This window comes from Trichechus manatus, unplaced genomic scaffold, assembly GCF_000243295.1.
Source record: "Trichechus manatus latirostris isolate Lorelei unplaced genomic scaffold, TriManLat1.0 scaffold00086, whole genome shotgun sequence".
Classification (NCBI taxonomy): domain Eukaryota; kingdom Metazoa; phylum Chordata; class Mammalia; order Sirenia; family Trichechidae; genus Trichechus; species Trichechus manatus.
In genome coordinates, this window is record NW_004444022.1 from 10,094,546 (window position 1) to 10,108,977 (window position 14,432).

Sequence of the window (14,432 nt, forward strand, 5' to 3'; positions counted from 1 at the left end):
CACTATATCAAATAATGTTTTGCTGCTATCCATAAGATTTTTACTGGCTACTTTTTTCAGAAGTAGATCGCCAGGTCCTTCTTCTTAGTCTGTCTTGGTCTGGAAGCTCTGCTGAAACCTGTCCACCATCATGACCCTGCTGGTATTTGAAATACCGGTGGCATGGCTTCCAGCAACATGCAAGCCACCATAGTTCAACAGACTGACAGACGAGTGATTGGCCTGCAGTCTTACTCACCCCCCCCCCATCACTATTAACAATTTGAAGTATATCCTTTTAATCTTTTTTTATATATGAATGTATGCATTTTTTCCCTAAAGAAGTCATTTCTACATGCTGTTTTGAAACTGCCTTTCCTCCTTATTCTTTAAACACAGGACTATAAAACATAATCTTAAATCATTTCTTAGTGGTTCCAAATCATGGATATAAGTATCAGATCCCTTGCTCTTCTGTAATAGTGGTGTCCTGGGGTTTATATTATTGACTGCAGTCTTCTTTGAGACTTGCCCCTGTTATGGATTGAATTGTATCCCTCCAAAATATGTGTCGACTTGGCTAGTCATGATTCCAAATATTGTGTGGTTGTCCTCCATTTTTTTGATCTGATGTAAATATCCTATGTGTTGTAAATCCTAATCTCTTTGATGTTAATAAGGCAGGATTAGAGGCATTTATGTTAATGAGGCAGGACACAATCTACCGGATTAGGCTGTATCTTGAATCATTCTTGTTTTGAGATACAAAAGAGAGAAGAGAGCAGAGAAAGAGAGGCCCTCAGTACCACCAAGAAAGAAGAGCGAGGAGCGGAGCATGTCCTTTGGACCTGGGGTCCCTGTGCTGAGAAGCTCCTAGATCAGGGGAAGATTGATGACAAGGACCTTCCCCCAGAGTGGGCAGAGAGAGAAAAGCTTCTCCTAGAGCTATCACCCTGAATTCAGACTTGTAGCTTCCTAAACTGTGAGAGAATAAATTTCTGTTTGTTAAAACCATCCACTTGTATTATTTCTGTTATAGCAGTACTAGATAACTAAGACAGCCCCTTATTTAGCTTTTTACCACCTTCCTTATTGTTGTCTGTTATTTCTTGTTCCTGTCAGGGAGCCAGCATGCTATAGCCCTTATTCTCCTTTCTGTATAGTTTCTGATATTTTGTTATTGTTTACATTGTATGTAAACTAAAAGTAAATAATATTTAACTTAGGGGCAGGTAGTCCTAAGTAAAATACAGATTTTTTGGATAGCAGAGCATGACTGATATAAGGTTAGAATATAATCTTCAACCTGAGAGTCAATGTTAACTGAATAGTCTAGGCTACACGGTCATTTTATCACTCGTTATAGGAAAAGTCATTTTGTAGGAAGTGGCCTAGCCACTACACTCTTTCCTGGAGAAGAGAAATCCACTTAGCTTCCAGAGAGGCCCTGACTGTGATTAAGCCTCTCTTAGGTCACTTGTGCATTTCTTTTCACAGTTTAAGAGTTTCAATAAAATGTAGCCAGCATAGGGAATGAAATGATTGCAATCATATAGGCAGAAAGATGTGACGTTTGAAGCTTAACAAAGCATATGTCCCACTGCTAAGGTGGAACAAGCACTGACTTGGTCAGGAAGGTGAGTTTCTGGTGAATTCTCTAAGAATGTTCATCGCCAATCATCTAAAATTCCTTAGACCTCAGAAACTGGTAAAAGCAATTTTAACTACAAATAAACACATACGCAGTATATGTAAAGAAACCCCACACGTGCCAGAACCGTCCCCCCTTTGGAGAGACCACTGTAGGCATAGATGAATCACACTCAGATAGTTTTCATCTGTGAGATTCATGTGAACTTTGAGGCCGCTATACCTCAAGGCAAAAATAGATGCCCGTCAAAGACCATAGTTTCCAAGAATTATTCATGTGGAAACCAAATGAAGATGTTGATTTCCCATGAAAGAGAGCTCACAACTAAAACGACTTTAAGTGATTCCAGCCAAACATGAGAACCCAAACCCAAACCCATTGCCGTCAAGTTGATCCTGACTCATAGCGACCCAATAGGACAGAGTAGAACTGGCCCATAAAACATGAGAAAGTGTTAACTTTTTCATCTGTGGTTGAAGGAGCATGATTGTAATTGGGATGCATTATTTTAGAATTCTTGGGTAGTTTTAAGCACTTAGCTTTAAGCATTATAGTTTAGCCTTTTGAACAGCAAACTCATGTTTCAAATCATAATGAATCTCTATTAATGCTCTCTTTTATTCCTTCTGAACCTCATTCCTCAGTTGTACCAGGCTGGGGCTGTAAAGATTTGCATGTGGAAAGCCTCCATCTGCGTTTCTCCTTTGAGACATAGTTGTGAATCAGAACAACCAATGGGAATAGGATGATTGTATTCCAAGAGCCTCTTGTTCTACCGAATGTTTGACTTATTGACTGATGCTAAACATTTGAAACATAAATTTGAGTAAGTCCATAGAAATTGGAACACAGAAATGTGGAATTTAATTGATTGTGCTTCTCCTGCGTATGCTATGGAGTGATGTTATGGTAGAAAGTGTCTCTCCAATAGTAGTAGTATAAGAACAAGCCTACAACTTGAACCTTGCCCCTAGGAGAAGCATTTGAAAATAGAATATCTATGATGATATATTTCTGGTGAATTTACTAGATTGTTTTTTTCCCAGTGAATTTACCTCTTTGTTGATTTTTTTCTTCATTGTTGTGAGATGCATAAGGGGAGACTGGTTTATTTTTATTTTACAATTTGAGAAAGAAGTTAAACCCTAAGTAACTAGTTTTGTCTAGAGCTTAAGAAATTTTTTATGCACCTGAAGGGTTTTTTTTTTTTTTTTTTTTCAAATGGAATAGCCTATAGTGTAAATATTTCCCTTCCTTTTTTTTTTTTTTATTTTTTTCCGATACAAAAATTTATACATACAATGTTATGTGACTCTTTTTGCTCTCCCATACTGTGACAGCACACTTCTTCTTTCCACCGCTGACTCCCCATATCCGTTCAACCAGCTGCTGACCCTCTCTGCCTTCCCATCTCACCTCTGGACAGAAGCTGCCCGTTTAGTCTCTTGTATTTACTTGAGCTAACAGGCACACTCTTCATGAGTATCACTTTATGTCCTACAGTCCAGTCCAATCCCTGTCTGAAGAGTTGGCCTTGAAAATCGTTTTAGTTCTGGGCTGATAGAGAATCCAGGGGCCATGTTTTCTGGGGTTTCTCCAGCCTCAGTCAGCCATTAAGTCTGGTCTTCTTACTAGAATTTGAGTTCTGCACCCCACCTTTCTCCTGCTCCATCAGGGATTCTCTGTTGTGTTCCCTGTCAGGTGGTCATTGGTGGTAGCTGGGCATCATCTCCCTTCCATTCTTACATTGAAAATGCGAGTGCCATCTCTGCTCTCATGGAAGCTCTTAAGTTTCTACTTTTGGCACTACCTGTCATGGATTGAATTGTGTCCCCCAAAAAATGTGTGCAGCAGCTTGGCTAGGTCATGATTCCTAGTATTGTATGATTGTGTTTCTGATGTGATTTCCTTATGTGTTGTAAACTCTACCACTATGACGAGATTATATGCGATCTCCTCATGTGCTGTAAATTCTATCACTGTGATGAGGTTATACTGATGAGGTTGACAAGATTAGTGTCTTGATGCAATCTCCTTTGAGATACCAAAGAGAGAAGCGAGCGGAGATACATGGGAACCTCATACCACCAAGAAAGCAGTGCTGGGAGCAGAGCGCGTCCTTTGGACCTGAGGTTCCTGCACAGAGAAGCTCCCAGACCAAAGGAAGACTGATGACATGGACTTTCCTCTAGAGCTGACGGAGAAAGTGTTCCCCTAGAGCTGATGCCCTGAATTTGGACTTGTAGCCTACTGGACTGTGAGAGAATAAATTTCTGTTTGTAAAGCCATCCACTTGTGGTATTTCTGTTAGAGCAGCACTAGATGACTAAGACACTACCAATTGTAGTGAAAGTGTGAAATGGTTTATCTATCAAAATCCGGGCTCTTGATTTTATTGATGATCTTCTTCCTCATTTCCTGTCCTCTGCTGTCTGTACTAAGGTAATTCAGATTGATAGCTGAAATTGAGTGTGAGGGAGCTTTGGGATAAAAGTGCATACAGCTGAGGCATCTCACAGGGCAGTTGGAATGACTCAGTTCCAGACATACTTAAAGAATCAGAAAATGCCCTCCAGCTCCTCTGTGACCACAGGTCTCTAACCTGGGGCCTCACCCTTGGGGTTGCTGGTTTCTGTCCTCCACCCACCACCACCTCATTTTCCAACTGGATAAGTCACAGGATCAAGTGTCTTTTGTGAACTCTGGAAGAAGGAGATTTTTCGTCTTTGAGTCTTTGGAGATACTCTCTTTGACTTTGATTAAAACTTTGCTGACATCAGGGCCATCTCTCCAGTCAACTTGACTAAGTCCCATCTGGTTCCTGGCCTAGGAATCCTGGTTTCTCTCTCCCTCACATCTCCACAGCTCATAGCAGAGATTGCTCCACAGTTTTTTAGCCTTTCACATGTCATCTTTTCCCTAGTTCTATTCAGTCCGCTTCTCCAAGATTCTGTTGCCCACCCTCCTTTTCTTCTCTCCTCTATTTTTTCCTCACATTTCTCCACGAATGCCCTTCACCTTTTCATAACCACATTCCCAAGTGTCACTGCTCAGCTGAGTCTGAGTATTCCCTGGCTGCCCTCCTTTTTATGACAACCCTCTCCCTCAGGAGTTTATTATGTATGTTTAGATGTACTTGTTTACCTCAGGAAACATTTGTACAGTTACCTATTACTATTACATAAGAAGTATATGTTACTTGTATGCAATTTAAAAAATACAAATAAGCCAGCATAGGAGAAGAAAAATATTATATTCCCACCACCCAGAGATTATCACTCACTCTTCCACTTGACAGTCCTTCAGATATTAAAAGTCACCTATCATAACTCTTCATACATCTTCTCTTCTTTAGAAGGTACATCCCTGGTTTCCTTCAAATAGTCTTCATATAGCTTTGAGCTATATAATTTGAGCCCCTCATCATCTGGGTCCAGGTTTCTCTCCCTAGCTCTGTTTTTGTTAAATTTTCCTATTCAAATATGGCACCACTTGGAAATGAACTGACACATGCATTACAGAGCTGATGGTCACCTCTCTTGTAATGATATCATCCTTACAACCCAATCTCACTTTCCCAACAGACATGCCATAGAGCTGAATCACACTGAGTGCCTTATGGAGTGAAACTTCTTAATTTTGTTGACATTTCATCCATTTTTAATTTGCTGATTTGTATTTGTACTAGTTCCTCTTCTTACTGTCAACCAAAAGATCATGAAAAAACATATTGATTTCTAAAGTCCAAGTGCATACTATGCCTGTGGTATTTCTTCTACCTGGACAGAAAAAGAGAACAGAGACTGAGAGTGACATGACTTACTCTTAGAAGGCCCATGCAGATCACCAGTGACCCTGCTGTCTCTTTTACTAGCCCTCACAAGCCTTTTCGTTAATGGCCTATTCTAGAATCTTACTCCAGATTGATACCAAGTCTCTCCTGTTTAATTTACAGAATCCATTTTCTTCCTTGTTGACAATTGGACTTGATTTGCCTATCTCTTATCTTTTGACCATCTCTTCTGCACTACCATTCCTTCCAAGTCCCTGACAGCACTATGACAGCCTCATTTTCACATACTTTTAGTGCCCTGAGATATAATCAGTTGAGGCCAGAGGACCTGATCTCATTTATTGCAGTACATTTCTTTGCTATAATATATTCATCTACCTTGGGCTTTAGTTTTCTCTTACTTGTAATTATTCTCCGCTTCTCAGTCTGAAGATCTCTAATAGGGAAAATAGAAATAAAATAGGACTTCTGCTTTGTCATCCATCAACATAACACCTTTAGATTCAAGCAGCAAATTAGTCTCTTCTTTGATCACCTCAGTGTTTCAAATATAACTAAAGAAGGTCGTTTCTCTTTGTCTCTGTCATGTTCCACAAGTACAAATCTATTCTGGGCTTTAGCTTTGTGAACATTTTGGATAGATTGATTTTATTGTCCATCCTTGGCTAACGTTCCATCAGAAATAATAGAGCCTTAAATTAACCCCATACTAATGTTCAGAGTGTTCACAAAATGGAAAAAATATAAGGTTCAAAATATATTTCTTCACCTGTAAATGTCAGAGAGGTTACTATGTGTGGAATGAGACTCACTAGGGAAGTTATAGAGAGGCAGTTAATGTTCTGAAGAGATGAGTTAAAACTCCGAACCTGATTTCTGAGAGGTCTAGGGAGGCATAAGATGCGATATGGCCAAGACATGGGCACTGTAATCCTCAAGTTTGTTCTGGACCCTGCCTACCAATCCCAAGAAGATAAACAGAGAAATATATGGACAGAGAATAAGGCAGAGGAACATATTTTATAAGTAATAAATTTTGGCCTTAAACACCAGTGTAGTCCCTTCATGAGCCTGGCTGGAACATGTTGAAGCCTTCCTTTGTTGAAGTTAGAATCAGGCCCTGAACATAGGGCCAGAACAGTGTATTTGCCTCTTTTCCTCTAATCCTAGTGTTGAAGAAAAGTCATTCCAGAGGAGAGGCAAATACAAAAATAAAATGAGAACCAGAGTAAGGAAGCCCCCAAGCTTTAAATGAGAACAAGTTACCTATCAGACTAGTTAAGAGAAGAGCCAGAAGGGAGAAAGCCAAAGAGTGGGAAGAGAGGGAGAGATGTCCTGGCTTCCTCCCAAGCAGCCACAGCCCCAGTCTCAGCCCTCTTTACCTCACCAGCTTTGTGAAGGGAGTGCATCCCAAAAAAGAAAATTTAGTCAGGGAGAACGAGACTTATGGTGTAGCCTTCTACCAAGAGGGAGCAGCCCTGGTTTTTCACCTATCAAGGCTTCTGGGAGTAGAGAGAGAGGCTTCCAAGAGAGAAGCCCACTGTGTCCCTAGGCTGAAGCTCAGTAAAGTGCATCCATCCCTGAACCTGATCCTTGCTTGGTAGAAGAGTAAAGAGAAGATGTTAGGAGATATTCCTCCCTTAGTCAGATCTGCAAGGAGCCCTGGTGGTACAGTGGTTTAGCACTTAGCTCTTAACCGAAAGGTCAGTGGTTCAAACCCACCAGCTGCCCTGTAGGAGAAAGATGTGGCAGTCTGCTTCTGTAAAGAATTTCAGCCTTGCAAAGAAACTGTCTTTGATGGTTACAAGCAGAGGTAGGGAGGGAAAAACACTAACTAGATGATAGATAAGTGGTAACTTTGGTGAAGGGTAAAACAGTACACAGTACTGGGGAAGTCAGCACAACTTGACTAAGGCAAAGTCATAGAAGCTTCATAGACACATCCAAACTCTCTGAGGGACCGAGTTACTGGGCTGAGGGCTGGGGACCATGGTCTTGGGGGACATCTAGCTCAATTGGCATAGCATAGTTTATAAAGAAAATTTTCTGTATCCTACTTCAGTGAGTAGCGTCTGGGGTCTTAAAAGCTTGTGAGTGGTCATCTAAGATACTCTACTTGTCCCACCCCATCTGGAACAAGGGAGAATGAAGAAAACCAAAGACATAAGGGAAAGATTAGTCCAAAGGACTAATGGAACACAACTACCACAGCCTCCATCAGACTGAGTCCAGCACAGCTAGATGGTGCCTGGCTACCACCACCAACTGCTCTGACAGGGATCACAGTAGAGGATCCCAGACAGAGCTGGAGAAAAATATAGTACAAAATTCTAACTCACAAAAAAAGACCAGACTTACTGGTCTGACAGAGACTGGAGAAAACCTCAGAGTATGGCCCCCAGACACCCTTTTAACTCAGTGCTGTAGTCACTCCTGAGGTTCACCCTTCTGCCAAAGATTGACAGGCCTATAAAACAAATAATAATACACGTAGTTCAACCGTATATATGAGACTTAGTGGGCACACCAGCCTAGGGGCAAGGATGAGAAGGCAGGAGGGGACAGGAAAGCTGGATGAATGGAAATGAGGAACCCAAGGTCGAGAAGGGGAGAGTGATGACACATCCTAGAGTTGGCAGCCAATGTCACAAAACAATATGTCTGTTAATTGTTTAATGAGAAACTTATTTTCTCTGTAAACCTTCACCGAAAGTACAATTAAAAAAAAAAAAAGATTACAACCTTGGAAACCCTACAGAGCAGTTCTACTCTGCCCTAATAGGGTCCCTATGAGTTGGAATCAACTCAATGGCAACAGGTTTGATTTTTAGTCAGATCTGGAAATTGTATAGATAACTGGAGGACAACAATACATATTAGTATATTAAAGGCTCAGAAAAGTCCTGCAGCAAAGAAGAGTGTTTATCAGATTTTTTTGAGCATGAGGAACCTTTTTCTTTTGTTTGTTTGTTTCTTTGATAGTTTCCTGTCATTCCTCGGAAGAGTGTTCTATGCAAAACGTCGTAAGAGGCCAGCCTAAATTCATTGATCTATTCTGTGAGTAAGAGTTTGCCACATAGATGAAGGAATGGATTCATCTTTCTGTGTTCTCGGTTAATATGTTGGTTCTAGCCTGAACTTCGTTTTTTGTTTATACTTTCTGTATACTTCCCCTGGAACACTTATTTCCGTTCCATCATTCAACTAGAATATAATCATGATTATTCCCAAATAATTCAACATGCCCAAATCCAAATGTAGTATCTTCTTCTCCAGACCAGCTGCTCTTCCTGCCTTGCTTATCATTAATAGCATCATCACTCTCACTTGACCAAGCTGGGACCCTCAACCTATTCCCAGACTTTTTCTTCTCCTTTGCTTCCCACATGGAATCAAAGAAAAAAAAATTGGATTATGCATTTATCTCCAGAATGTTTCTGTCTATTCCCACAGACGTAGTCCAGACTCTGATTTCTCATTTGGACAGTTATAATAGCCTCAGGTAAATTATGGGTTGAGTGGAATTTTTTGCAGGGCAAGGGAGTTTAGCATGGGAACAGTTTACATGTCTCTTTGTAAAAAATAAAGTCTCAAATTACAGATATGCTTAGAAAAATGTAAAGGAGGTGATATTTATATTAATGAACAAGATGGGATTTTAAAGCTACTACTCGAGAGGCAGGAATGTCTCAATTCCATCTGTCAGTCTCCCTTCTTTTCTGTGGAGTTCTGTGGGGATCTGAACACCCAAATGGAAATGACAGTAGAACATCAGCATAACATTTTATCATTTAAGCCCAAGCAAGGTCACCAAATACAATTGTTTTTTAATTCGTATAGCTCCTTAGAATCGTAATTAGGGAAAGTTGTCATTGTACAAAATAACAGCTAACATGCCGAGTAGTTGACTGTTCCAGTTTGGCTTTTGTATGTTTGAGTTTCCCTTAGTGATTCACTCAGCATCTGGTAAGCAGTACTTAAAGTCCTTTTGCATGTACACTCATTTAATCTGAAAAATGGTATTTTCTCATATTTCAAATGGGAAAAATTAAGTCTTATATTAGCTAATTGATTTTCCAAGTTTATAACTTGAACTAGCCTTTGGACGCTGAGCCCTGGTCTCTTTATGCTACGTATCAGCCGGTCTTCCAAAACCCCGTTGAACAAGTACAAAATAACAGAGGATGAAAGATGGGCTTCCCAAGCCTTTGCTGTGTACGGAACTGACACAGGGTAACCCTCAGCAGGCGGGGCCAGAGAGACCTTATAGGTCAGGCGGGCATTCAACATCTAGCCTGTATAACCTAACCATGGCCCACCGATGAGCCCACCTGCCCTGCCAGGCAGAAACCATGTAGCTTATTTTGTAACAGGGGGCATGTGGCAATGAGGATACTCTGTTTACTTCCATGGTGTAGGTCACAAGACTTTCTCAATAACATCCTACAGTCTAATTGCTCATGAATTCAGTTTTGCCCTCATGCAGCAGATGTCGTTCCTGATTTATCATGTCATAAACACCGGTAACAGAGACCTTAAGATTTTTGGCAGGTGAATATAGACAAACCTCATGTCCTCTTGAAGAACTCCAGAGATGGAGACCCATGGGCTTTGGTCAAATGTTCAATCTGAAGATCAAGAAATTCTTTCTCATTTCCAACCATAGACTCTTACTGATTTGATTTAAATAGAATTTCCTCTTGCTTGTTTCACTGTTAGCATGAAAAACTGGTCACCCACTATTCTTTAACAAAGCCACTTCAAATGCGTGAAGGAGAGTTGGATCAAATCACGCATCGTTCTTTCCTTCAGGTGAAAATAACCACAATTCCTTTAACCTCCTTCAAAGCATCTATTTTCCGCTCCTTAGATTATTTTTACTTCTCTTCTTGGGATTCTGTCCAGTTGCTCCATTTCACTGCCTTTTTAAAGTAAAGAGGTCAGAATCGAACACAACTCTAACAAGGGTGTGACTAATGCAAAGTATTAGTAAAGAGATTGCTTCCCAGGCTGTGTACGCCCTACCTGCTTTAGCACTCACACAATGAACTGGCATAGTCCTTGGTCATTTAAAAAAAAAATCCATCCTACTCCAAAAATGACTGGAGTCGAGAAAAAAAATGAATGCCTTTGGTTGCCTCACCCAGTCAGAAACATCTGGCTACTTGCTGTGAGGAGAAAAATGTGGCTTGGGAAGTGGTTGTACACATTTGTGCTGGGGGACTGTGCCATGCTGTGGACTATGTGTTGACCCTGCTCTTGAGAAAGGCAGAAGGCATACCCTCTGACATAAATGGAAAACACAGCATTAAGTGTTCGATGTATGCATAGAAATTAAGTGTGCATTACATGCATTAAAATGTAAGTATACAGGCAAAATTTTTCCAGCAAAGTGCTTTTAAAACTATGCAGAATAGAAGTAACTGGGTTTTCAGAATGAGAAACTTTAAGAGGAAGTTTTAAAACCCACCAGTTGGAAATGCAAAATGGCACAGCCACTTTGGAAAACCGTTTGGCCGTTCCTTAAAATGTTAAACATCGTGTTATCATATGACCAAGCAGTTCCACTCGTAGGTATAAACTCAAGAGAATTGAAAACACATGTTCACACAAAAACTAACAAATGTTCGTAGCAGCATTATTCATAACAGACAAAAGTGGAAACAGCTCAAATACCCATCCGCTGATGACTGATAAGTTAATGTGGGATATTCATACAATGGAATATTATCCAGCCATAAAAAGGAATGAAGTCCTGATACATGCCACAACATGGATGAACCTTGAAAATATTATGCTAAGTGAAAGAAGCCAGTCACCAAAAAAAAAACCTGATTTTTTTTTTGTATGAAATGTCCAGAATAGGCAAATCCATAGAGAAAGAAAGAAAGTTAGTAGTTGCCAGGGACGGGTGGAAAGGGAGATGGGAAGTGACTGTTAATGGATACGGGATTTCTTTTTGCTGCGATGAAAATATTCTAGAATTAGTGGTGATGGTTGCACAACTCGTAAATATACTAAAAATCACTGAATTGTGTACTTTAAAAGGTGAATTTTATGGTATGTGAATTATATCTCAAAAAAAAAAAAAAACCCTCACCATTAATTTACAGATGAACCCCTTGTTGTTCCTTTAGAAATAATAAGACCCTCAAAAAGGTGGGTTTTTTTGTTTTGTTTTGTTTTTTTGTCCCTGATGGAGCAGGAGAAAGGTGAGGTGCAGAACTCAAATTCTAGTAAGAAGACCAGACTTAATGGTCTGACTGAGACTGGAGGAACCCCAGAAAGCATGGCCCCCAGATTCTCTATCAGCTCAGAACTAAAACAATTTCTGAGGCCAACTCTTCAGACAGGGATTGGACTGGACTGTGGGACATAAAGTGATACTTGTGAGGAGTGTGCCTCTTAGCTCAAGTAGATACAAGAGACTAAATAGGCAGCTTCTGTCTGGAGGTGAGATGGGAAGGCAGAGAGTTAGGAGCTGGTTGAATGGACATGGGGAATTGGGTGGAAAGGAGGAGTGTGCTGTCACCATATGGGGAGAGCAATTAGAGTGGGAGACTAGAAATGTAAACTGCATTTAAACTACAATAAACGAAAAAAATACTAACAGTCTAAAACGTGTCAAGAATGATAGCAAAATAAACACTGAAATTTGATATATGGAATTAACATGAGAAAATATTTTATCATAGAATGAGAAATTGACAAAATAATTAAACGTTAGTATTTTTAAAAAAAAAATTTTTTTTTTTTTTTTTTTTTTTTTAAATGGCTCTGAGGCTTTGATCTGACCTGGAAAATATTGTGCTGGTACATCAGGTTTCATGGCTGTTGCTGGTATAGCACAATGTTTGTAGAGACTGGCTGAATTGTGACATTGAGAAATTATTCTGGGTGGTATGAATACAGACAGGGCTGTTTGTGAGGAAAAGGAACATCTGACTCAGTTATCTGCTCTGAGAATGGTTGCTTATTTTTGCTGCTACTTCAAGATCTGAATTATTTTTTTCTGACCGTTTTTTTGTAAATATTTTTGCTTAGGAACTTCATTGCCTATTTGTGGTCTTGTTAAATGAATCATCATATTTTTACAAACTTCTTTAGCATCTCTTCTGGAAATGCAATGACTAGAAACACACCCAAACTAATTCCGGGCTCCTGGGATTATTTTTCCCCCTCAGCTGTTTTTTAACACCTCTAATTAGTATCTGCAGCCATGCTGTTCTCTGAAGGCGGTAACCCTGCTGGTTCTGTCCGCTGCCCAGCTTTCTTTTCCATTGACACATTTCTGATACTTCTGAAGGAGACAGATGCTTCTGCTGCATCCAAACAGAATCCACAGGTCCGTTGCCTTTTGACAAAATGGATACCTCCTTCCTGTACTTTGGAATTGATATACACTGTCAAAAAGCGTTTTCCGAATGGCTTCTCTGTCACCTTGTACCAGATTTTCTCCTCCACTCTGGAAATGTGCAGTTTAATGTTGCGTTTCGAATCACTTTCAGCTGAAAAAGTATGTAATGGAATCAGGGCATCCCATGAATACTCTTAACAGTGTCAGAGATGCCTTTTGTTTTCAGCTCTGCGTTCCAAGGGGACTGGTGACAACAGTGAAATTACATTGGGGGCCTTGCTCAGTGATGGGCTCCTTGTCCTTTATGATTTAAGAGACATGCTAAGGGTGGCTTCTCCCGTCCTGGCGCTTCCGTATTTGGTTTATATTTATTAGAATCTAAATTGTGGTGATTACCACCTCCTGAGAAGAAAAGTAGTAACTATAGTAGCTGTTGGCATTTCTCCACCCCAGAATCGTTTTCAGAATCACTTAAATTTAGAGCTGAAAGGTGCCTGTGAAATCATGTGCTCCTACCCTTTCTGTTTATAGACAAGGACCAAGGCCCAGAGTTAAAAGATTAGCTTGAGATGGGGCTGGGACCCACCAATTCTGATTCCCAGTCCAGTGTCATTGCTGCCACACCACACAGCCTCACTGCCCACCCCTGATTGTGCACACATGTGAATTCTCTCCAATGCCATGAACTTTCTGGGTTGGGGAAGAGCTGGAAGATTAGCCATTGCCCCACAATCTTTACCATACAATGTCCCTGCTGTCACGTTATAACCTCCCAGGTAAATTCCTCATTTTACAGGGGGAGACCACCTCCACAGTATGGCTGAAGACATAGTTTTGGTTCATTGCTGCGTTCATGCACACCATGCACACACACACATCAGCATATGTTGAGTTTTGCTTGCCCTGGAAGAAGGGAGATGTCTTCCCAGTTAATAGAAGGAGTAATTGGCTGCTTGCTACCACCCAGCAAGGACATCTCCTACTCCACTTACTCCTAGTAGTGATGCTGTGAAGGAGAAGTAGATCCTTCATTCTGCGATCCAGACTCCGGAGTGGCTGGCTGGGCCTTCAGTTCTGCTGGTTGTGTGGTGGTAGGTAGCCCATAGGCAGTGAATGCAGCAATTGAGTGTTGTTTTGATTTTTTTGTTTATCAGGGTCACTGATTTAATACGCTGAAGATTTCCCTGTGCCCACTGAATCAATCATACGTAGATGTGTACTGTCAGTGCCTAAGGGGCATAGTTTCAGGTCAGTTCTTAGGTCCCCAGAGAAATGTGTGTGCATCAGGCCATCACAGAATGCCCAGGCTAGAGAGAGGCTTGCACCTGTACAAACTCACACCTCTCTGTGGCTGAGATTAATGAAATCTAACCACCTGGAGGAGAGACTGACAAATTCTTCACTCTCCCATGAATCTCTCACTTAGAACTTTTTTTTTATTTTTCCTTTTTGTTTTTGAGCAGGGCTGGCAGTTCTAAACTACTTTTTTGGGTTTTCTGTTAGGGCATAAATGATGGGATAAAGTACAGACATTTTGGGGACTTGACCAGTTCTTTTTTTTTTTTTTTTTTCTTTTCATTGTGCTTTAGATGAAGGTTTACAGAGCAAATTAGTTTCTCATTAAACAGTTAATACACATATTGTTCTGTGAC

At 40.5% G+C, this 14,432-nt stretch overlaps 1 protein-coding gene across 1 annotated transcript in view; it reads left to right on the forward strand.

Annotated features, from left to right (window-relative positions):
- Window positions 1-14,432, forward strand: part of PPM1H (protein phosphatase, Mg2+/Mn2+ dependent 1H) — a 349,942-nt gene that overhangs the window by 205,112 nt on the left and 130,398 nt on the right. The gene's annotated exons all lie outside the window — the stretch shown is intronic.